Here is a 9,507-nt window from a genome sequence, read left to right as displayed (position 1 = left end):
TACTAACATCTTGAAAACCGTTTCAGGTCCAGCTCTCTTAACTATTTTAATTAACTCTAGCTGGGCCCAAATTCCTTCTTATTCTAATTTCAACACATCTAGCCTATAACTAAAATATGTTTCTTTTAAATCTGTATTTCACCTTGCGCCACATTCCCAACCCCATCCTGTCTCTCTTCACTCACCTGGGACCTGCTTTGCTTGGAGAACTGGCTGCACTCAGGCAAAGAGGGGTTTTCTTCTTTTTTCTGAAGCAATCTAAAACTCCTGAGTTTCCCCATTACAATCAGGCACACTCCTCAAGGGTGTGCCCAAGCTGCCATAGTGAGGTTCCCCTTGCCTAAGGCAGAACCATGAAGAAAATGTTTGAGACCTTTGGACTCCTTGGTTCCACAAGGCCCTGCTGTGTCACAATGGCCCCTTGGTTCCATGTGCTTCACAGTGTCACAGGGGTCTCCTTTTTCTTGCAGCAACCAGCAGCAAACCCCACTGCCAGGGCCAAATGCCTGGGAAGAAGGAGTAAGGGGGGACATTTGGAGTGAGGGTTTTTGTCTCCCCAGGTCACAGCGACATGGGGTAGGGCCCTGCTGTCCTGGAGATGGCTGAACACTGGCCTGCCCATGGGAAGGGGTAAAAGACAACAACCTCTGTCCATAGAACTACAACAGCAGAGAGGTCAGGCAGAAGGCTGGGTTTAAAAGACTGTCACCAGCCCTGGAAATATCAATTTAAGGCATTGTAGTGGTTTGGTCTAAAATACTCATTACTGTTTATCTTCTGTGAGATAAGAATTAGGAGAAACGCAAAGCAGGCACCAAACTTGAAAGAATATAAAGAAGTTTATGAACAGACCTAAAAGCCTTTATTGAAAGCTGACATTGACCACCAAATATCCAAGATTAACAGTTTCAGCTTTCTGTGTGCCCTGAGAGCAGCTGGAATCTTTCAGCAGTGTGTGCTGTTCCATCTCTTGTGTGAGAAACGAAGCCCACTCTTCTTTTTAGGGTTTTATAAATTTAATAAGGGACAATAGTGGACAAAGGTCACTTAAAGCAAAATCACAGTGCTGGGTGCGTGGCTTATAGCCAAAAGCACACATACTTATGCAAATTTCCCATTCACATGCTTTAAAATTATGCATATTAATAAACCACAATGCATATGCATAGTTTTTCTGAGAACTAATTTACATTTTTAAAGGCGGAATTGACATAGCTCCTCCCCCAATCTGCCTTTTTAGAGCATGTGTATTATGATAATGAGGTGTTGCAATAATGAGTGATGCAGATTCCCCAGGCAGGTGCAAAAGAGAGCCCATTGTTGCAAAAACCTGGCCTTTTTAAGCACTTATCTAGTTATCAGTTTACATAGTTTTAAAGCATAACAAACATAATTCAACCAGCCACCACACACCACAATGTGAACACGCAACTGTCACTAGCCGAGCTCGGCTTTGCAGTGCCGGAGCACGATGCCGCAACCTTCCAAAACGTCTCCAAAGTGAAGCCGCTCGGCAGGACTACCACACGTATACATGCACAAACACACGGATAGGTCCAGTAAATGAGTCAATGGCAAAGAGCTGGAAATTGTCTCCATGTAGAGTTCCACAGACGGAGGTTTATTGAAGCCACCGTGAAGGGATCCAGGGACAAAGAGAACAGTGGAGAGTCCGGGTTTAAGTACAGAAGTGGGGCGATGTTGGGGTTTTAGGAGCTCTCCTGGGTTTTTTTTCTGTTAAAGGAATTTTGCCCATGCATTTTGCTGGGAGACAAATGGCTAGGTACTTAAGAAAAACAAAAGAGCTGGCTGCTCTTTTTGTTTCACCTGGGTGTGTGTGGGCAGTTTGGTCTCCAGCGTTCGGACAGAGAGGGAGTCTGCTTTCTTCGGCTGCTTTTCCTTTCTGCTGGAGAAGCCCCGGGATCCCAAGCTGCCCTTCCCTGCTGCACTCGGAGCCGGGCCGTGGCCGCCCTGCCCCGCCGTTGCTTTGAGCCTTCGCTATGTTGTAGCCCTGCTCGATCTGCCTGCCCAGACCTCCGGAGGGGTTCCCCATTTGGATACGTTGCGTCTGCCACCCGGGAATTTGTGCTCGTCCCTGCCATTCCAGCCTGCCATTCCAGCCTGCCATTCCAGCCTGCTGTTCCAACCTGCTGTTCCAACCTGCTGTTCCTAAGGGTCCGGCCGGACACTAGGATCAGCTGCCCAGGGGTTTGTGAAGCTTCTTTCTTCCATCCCTTCCCGGGATCCCAGGCCACCAGAGCTGCGTGCTCCCCAAGCGGGGAAATCATCGCACCTGCCCTGTTCACCGGGAGCCGCCAGCGCCCCTGCCGGCTGCGAGCGGAACTGCACCCGAGGGGAAAGGGCCTGACAGCCGAGAAGGCTGGGACTGGGTTTGTGATGGTTTGCTGTTACTGCCATAGTTACTGTTGTTTGTTTAACTGGTCATATATATAATAGTAAAGAACTGTTATTCCTATTTCCCACATCTTTGCCTAAAAGCCCCTTGATTTCAAAATTATAATAACTCCGAGGGAAAGGAGGTTGCATCTGCCATTCCCAAGGGAGGCTTCTGCCTTCCTTAGCAGACATCAACCAAGACAGGTGAGCATCAGGGACCAATGATCTGAGGGCATGGGGGTGGTACAAAGGTGGGACTAGGGAATGGGAGCCAACGGGGAAGCTCTGGGGGGAGTGGGGAGGGGCAAGGGCCAATGGGGGGAGCCCGGAGTGGAGAACCTTCTAAGGCAGGAACATATAAGGTAACAAGGGGTGGAGAAGCCAACAGCCAACCAGGGAAGTGGAACTGGGGTACATTAACATAGCGGAACAGAGCATCCTGGGAGACGCTTCTTTTCTCACCCTAATCTGGGGAGGAATCTCTGGTACTAGGGACTGTCTTACCAGTAGGTTATCTTTGTCCCTTGCACCACCGGCTAACCAGTCACCACATGCAACAGTCATGCGGTATGCTTTTCTACTCTTAATTCAGCTGTGTCCCTTTCCCACCGTCCTTTTCTATTTAGCCAAAGTAACAGGCCTGAGCCACAATTTTACAAAGGCAACAAGGCCTTTATGCAACAGTGCAGTTCTCTGAGGGTCTTCTTTGATGAAGGCTTGAGTCTTCCTCACATCTCAAACTTTTCAACTTTGTCTTTGGACGATGCAGTTATGGTGTTCCTACGTCTTTCTGGATCCAACCGGTTCAAATTCTTTACTTTGTGATTTATTGGCCTCACTTTTGCCAACTTCTCATTAGTACATCCTGCTGCTTCTGTTATCTAGCTATACTTGTGTCATAGGTTAGCAAGCATAGTCCTAGAAGGGATGTCCTTGCTAAGGGGTGCTTACAGCTTCCTCTGAGACCTGATAGAACCTATCAGCTGGCCAGTTTGAATATGGACAATTCTTTAAGCCACTTAAAGTTGTGACCACCTCTGTGATACACACTTAAGAACAGACAAACTCTCCCCCCAAGCTCTCTCTTGTTTCCAGTGCTGGGACAGGTGGCTGCAGGCCCCATGTGGGGGCCAGTGGGCCCGGCCCAGGCCCTGCTTGGGCCAGGCCGGGCTGGGCCACAGCTCCAGGATGACCCCCCCCAGCAGGGCTGTGGGCAGCCAGAGCAGCTCAGAACCACCCCCGTCCACTGCGGCCAAGATTTCAGCAAAGCGGCACTGGCACTGATGTCCGGCAGAGGTCGGGTGACCAACAGCGATAAGGGACATTCCAGCTGCAAGGCCGAGGTGAGATTAACACTTTTATTGCTGTGAAGAGTTGAAAACCTGAGGGAAGAGAAAGAGGAGATGCTTAAAGCTGAAATTCTGTTGGAAAGCTATGATGTATCAGAGCACCCGTTGTAATTTCATGAAGATATGGGGGCTGGAATGTTCAACTCGTAAGCAAAAGCACCTGCGCTGAGATAGGCAGATGCTGACGCCACTGTAATTTCATGAGAAGTTTGGACAGGGAGAGATGGACCAGATGAGGACTTTTGCTCCAAATGGGAAAGGAAAAAACCTCAGTTCCTAGAGATGCTCCCAGAGATAGTCCTAAAGATGAAGATGAGGAAGACCCTTTGCTCCCAGGGAAGGAGAAGGGCCTCTGGTTTTTGTTTCTGAACGGTTCAACCTTAAAATTGTACCCCAAAAACCTTCAAGAGTGGACCCTCGAAAGCAGTTGCGGGAAAAGCTGCAAGTCGGGGGAAGGGACTCACATGCGAGCAGAGAGACTCCTCTTCCTAAATGGACTGAACAAGGTTATTATGGCAGTGGTAAACAGACTGAACATCTTAAGGGTTGTCTTTTTACATTGTCAGTGGGAGAAGGGAGGAAGGTGGGGGGAGGAGGAGAGTTCTGAAGGTGGTATATATTTTTTTTTCCTTGTTTTAGGTCTGTTAACAAACTTCTATATATGCTTTCAAGTTTGTTGCCTGCTTTGCATTTCTCCTAATTCTTATCTCACAACAGATAAACAGTAATGAGTATTTTGGACCAAACCACTACAACTTGTCTATTTTTGAAATTATCCACCTGGCATTTCCATTTATTTAACTGTTAAGTGATTAGTTAACCCTGTACTAGCTATTACATTGTATAGGAGGTTATGATTCAGATTATATAGGTTATAGGTATAGAAAGTTATGATTCAGGTTATACTGGTATCTTATAACTCAAGCCATATAAGCATCTTGTAACTTTGACCCCAGTTACAATGTTAACTAGTTACTATCTGCATAGCAAAGTTATTCTTAACGTTTTCACATAATATTTCCTAACCTATTCTAATACATAATATTTCTTCCATTTCACTGCCCGCGAAAGCCAATGCTATAATAACTGTTTATCACAATCCCTCCTCTTCTTTTAATTAAACCATTTGGCTTGAGCAATAATTATTTTTAACCTAATACACTCATGCCTTTCAAGAAACAGTTTAGCCTCTTCATAGGGGTCAGGATCCTTTGTTTTACTCTGTTTCTTTAACACTATTATCTTTTGTGCCGATCCAGATGTAGCTAGTTTGGGGTCCATAGGCATTGCTGCTAGTGACATTCTTTGTACCGCACTGGTGATTAGACGAATGAAACAGGGAATCATACAAGGAAGAAATAATAAACCCGCTGTTGCACATAGGAGGAAAAAGCAAAGCCTGTTCCACCATTCTGTTCCCAATAAATTGTCCCACCAGCTGGCTTTTAGCATCAATTCTCATTTCTGAACTGGGACACAGGCTGTTTTTTGGATATCCTTAGCTATATCCAGAACAGCATCTCCGTTATCATCTATTTTCAGGCAGCAATCAGATGGATTTGATTTCCCACACACGCCCCCTTCTTCTGCTAATAGGTAGTCCAATGCCAGTCTATTCTGATACACTGCAGCCCTTGTTTGTTTTTGTTGGTTTGGTATCAATTCCAGTGCTAAGGCAGTTTTATTTGTTATTATTTCCACAGCTGCTTGGAGTCTTATGATACAATTTAGCATATAAATTGGGGTTCGATAACCCCAACTCCCGTCCTGTGCCCAGGTGGCTGGCCCATACTTTTCCAGTATTCATTCAGGGGGCCATTCTTCATTTCCCCGCTTTTGAGATCCTCCAATTGCTGCCCTTGTTTTTTGTTTTAAGGCCTCATGAACTGGTACCCCTAAATCATCCCTGTCCGGTCCTGGTAAAAGAAAGAATCCTGGTTGTATAATTCCCAGAGTACAACTCCCTTTCCACTGCGGGGGAGTTTTGGGTAAGCTCTTTTCCCACATATCCAAAATAGGCCGTCTGGTGCTTTCCAATTGTCAGTACCCTGTTGATTTATGTTTTTCCAAAATTTGGATGTCTCTGGAATATTAAAATAGGAATTTTTGCCTGCATCTTCACACAGGAAAAATTCAACCTCAGTATTACATTTGCAACTCTTCCCCTTGTCTTGGGGTGACCTTATGATGTGTATCCCATATCGCTGCCTATGCCCAGAAATTAATTTTTGTGCCTTTCTATGCCTCTAAACTGAGCCTGAAAGGGGGAAGGAAAAAACTGAGCAAAACTTTCTCAAAGCAGTTTGCAGCTCGTTCAAGGTTACAAAAAGATAGCAGGTTTTTTTTTCCCTAGCTGGGGCAGGGGAGGGAGGAAGCACCCGGCTTGTTTTTTTCCCAGTCAGTTTTTGGCCAGTTTTTCTTCTTCTTGTTCTCTGGAGAGAGACTGAGAGTGGGACTTTGGATTTCCTTCTCTGGAATTCCGGATTTTTTCCCCTTTTCTACTGGACTGCTTGATTGCTGTAACATCAGAGCACATCGGGAGGACTTTCCACCGGGCACAGAGGGCCTGGCCCCGGCCCAAGCCCCAGCTCCGAGGAGACCAAAGGGAGGACTCGAACACTTTCCCAGGTTTTTTCCTCTACCGCGAAAGATTTTACCATCTAACATTGTTTTCCTTCCCATGTGTTTGTTAAATAAATAGTTTTATCTTCTTCACTTTCCTTCGAGGAAAATTTATTTTTTCCCGAACCTGGTGGGGGAGGGGTGGTTGTGCCTTCTCTCAGAGGATATATATATTTCTAAATTTGCCCAAACTGGAACACCCCTTAAGTTTTTTCTGGGCCCAATACTGCATTGGTTCTTCAGGAATCCACCATGTAGAAGTCCCATTAGTAGCTTTATATTTTTTACAGGGGGTATTTCCTAATTTTTTCAGAAAATTTTTCCCAGTTTGCCAGAGGCACTCTTCTCCTATTACTGCTGAACTTAAAATCCATCCTTCTGGCCAGTTTTCCCCTTTTATATTTGTTCTGTTCAATTTAAGGAGTTCAACAGGGCCTAGGCTACTGCCTTCCCATGGCCATTCTTCTGTCATTAAGGCCCCTCCACAAACCCAGCAGTTAGTTACATTTTCTTTACTTATTCTTTCTCCCAAATCTACAAATAATCTTTTCTCCAATCTAGGGGTTTCAATTTCCTTTTCTAATTGTCATTTGATTTTTGTGTATAAATCTTCATGTGGGGTTGACCTGGGGTTAAATTGTGGTATTTGTTTTGTCACTTTGTATACTATTTGTTCTTTTACCAAATCGTGGACCTGGATTCCACCCCCTAGGGCAAATGTAAAGCAAATGCATTTTTCTCCTTTTGGACACTCATTTCCCATAATTCTTTGACCACCTAATCCTAAATTTTCTGCAACCCAATATATTTGCCCACCTTGCGTGCAAGTTTCTAATTTGGATGGGTCATAACAGTAACTGTCAATATGAGTGTGAGCAGTGAAAAAGGAGCCTTGAGTGTTACCAAAGTAAAGGGATTGATAGCATTTGTGATATGAATCTTCTTGGGCTCCAAAAGGGAAGAGACAAAAAAGGAGTAACAGAGGTCCAGTACAACTTATACCCCCACCTCCCATGCCTATGGGGTTGCTACCCATAGCAGGTGTATATGATCTTCTCAGTGGTGAGTACAGCGGTCAACTCGGTCTTGCCCTCTATTTCCCTATGTGCCAGTTTGGACAAATTTGGAGGGTAAAATATCCTCTGATAGAAGGCAGGTTACAACCCATCAGGTTCGGGGGAAAAATAAAAATTTCCTCGGAGGAAAGAGATAAAAAACTATTTATTTAACAAACACACAGGAAAAGGATAATAATGCTAAATAATAAAATCCCTCACTGTGGAGAGAAACCTGGGAAGATTTCAGAGTCCTTCTGTAGGTGTGGTCTCTCTCCTCCTCCTCAGAGCTGGGTCGGTGTGACCCCAGCTCCAGAGCCTTGGTGGAAAATTCTCCTGGTGTGTTCTGATGTTGAAACAGTCCAGAAGAGAAGAAGGGAAAACACCAAAGTCCCAGGAAAACAAAGTTCAACTCTCTGTCTCCCTCCGGAGAAAAGGAGCCAAAAGCGGGCTGAAAAACAAGAAGGTGTTTCCTCCGCTCTTGCTGCTGCAGCAGGATGCAGAGGAGTGTGTATCTGTGTCCTTGAACAACTGTTTTGAAAAGTTTGCTTGGTTTTTTCCTCTCCTCCCTCTCAGGCTCAGTTTAAAGGCACAAAAAAAGTACAAAATTAATTTCTGGGCATAGAGCAGCGATAGGGGATACACATCATAAAGTCACCCCAAGACATTCCACCCCTTATCCCATATTGTCAGCTCATGTGGGAGTGTGTCTTGTTTGGTTCAGTCCGGGTCTCCCCTTTGGGTTTTGTGTTACTGTACCATCCCAGTTTATACCCTCCTGGTTTCGTGTTCATAACCCTGCTTTCTCTATTTGTCTCCTCCCAGACCCCTGCCAATCGCTCTGACACCCCTCCCAAGCTTCTAGAAAGTTCTGGCAGGGGCGTCGAGTGATTGGTCTTGGGGGGAGGATCCCTCCCTTCCTTTCCCAAGATAGGTTCCCTCGTGTGTCCCTCATCCCGCAGACCCGTCCTTCTCCTTCCCTGATTCGATGCCGTTGTCATCCCTCCCCTGTCGCCACCCCCCCATAAAACCCCTGGCAGGCGCGTTCAGGGTTGCTCATTGCTGGACACCCCCGGGGGGCGAGGTCCCCTGTTCGGAGACACAATAAACCTTCCGGATTTCATCCACAATTGAGCCTGCCTCCTTCTTCCACCACCTGCCTCTATTGCCGCGGTCCCGTGGAAGGACCCACGAGCCAGACCTCTGGTCTCCCGGATTCCGGAGGCTGGTCCCCGCAGCCTGCTGCATCCAGAGCTGACCGGGCAAAGTGGGAACTGCTCCAAAAAGGACGCAGAGGCAAGCTCATGCCCAAACGAATATATTCTAACTCTACACACACACATTAATACATACACACACATATATATACATATATACAGCTGTGTACAAACAGTGACAGTGACCCTCAGCAAGCAGTGGTACACAGGCATTTCACACTACAGGTGGTTTTCACCCAACAATCAGATCTCCCTGTGGTACACAATGCGTTGTTCCATCTTTCTGCATTACCCACCATGTGCAACCAGGTCCCTGAGCAAAGACAAGCCCATGGGTGGGTTTGTCTGTACTCGAGGCAGAATTAATCCAAACAGTCTTTCCTAACAGACCTCTGACATGCACTACTGGGACCTTATCTCCATCTACTGTATGCAGGGATTCAGATTGGGCTGGACCAGCTCTATTGGTGGAACCTCGGGTGTTAACTAACCAGGTGGCCTTTGCTAGATGCTGTTCCAATTCTTAGAAGTTCCCCCACCCAGTGCCTTCAAGGTGGTTTTAAGCAATCCATTGCACTGTTCCACTTTCCCAGCTGCTGGTGCGTGGTAAGGGATGTGGTACACCCATGTTCTCTAGCCCAGGTGTTGATAAGGCTGTTCTTAAAATGAGTCCTGTTGTTGGTCTCGATTCTCTCAGGGGTGCCATGCCTCCAAAGGACTTGCTTTTCAAGGCCCAGGATGGTGTTCCGGGCTGTAGCGTGAGGCACAGGGTAGGTCTCCAGCCATCCAGTGGTGGCTTCTACCATTGTGAGCACACAGCGCTTGCCTTGGCGGGTTTGAGGCAGTGTGATGTAATCAATCTGCCAG

This window comes from Corvus moneduloides, unplaced genomic scaffold, assembly GCF_009650955.1.
Source record: "Corvus moneduloides isolate bCorMon1 unplaced genomic scaffold, bCorMon1.pri SUPER_scaffold_79_arrow_ctg1, whole genome shotgun sequence".
NCBI classification, from domain to species: domain Eukaryota; kingdom Metazoa; phylum Chordata; class Aves; order Passeriformes; family Corvidae; genus Corvus; species Corvus moneduloides.
The sequence above is the reverse complement of the archived record's forward strand: the minus strand, read 5'-3'. Positions refer to the sequence as shown.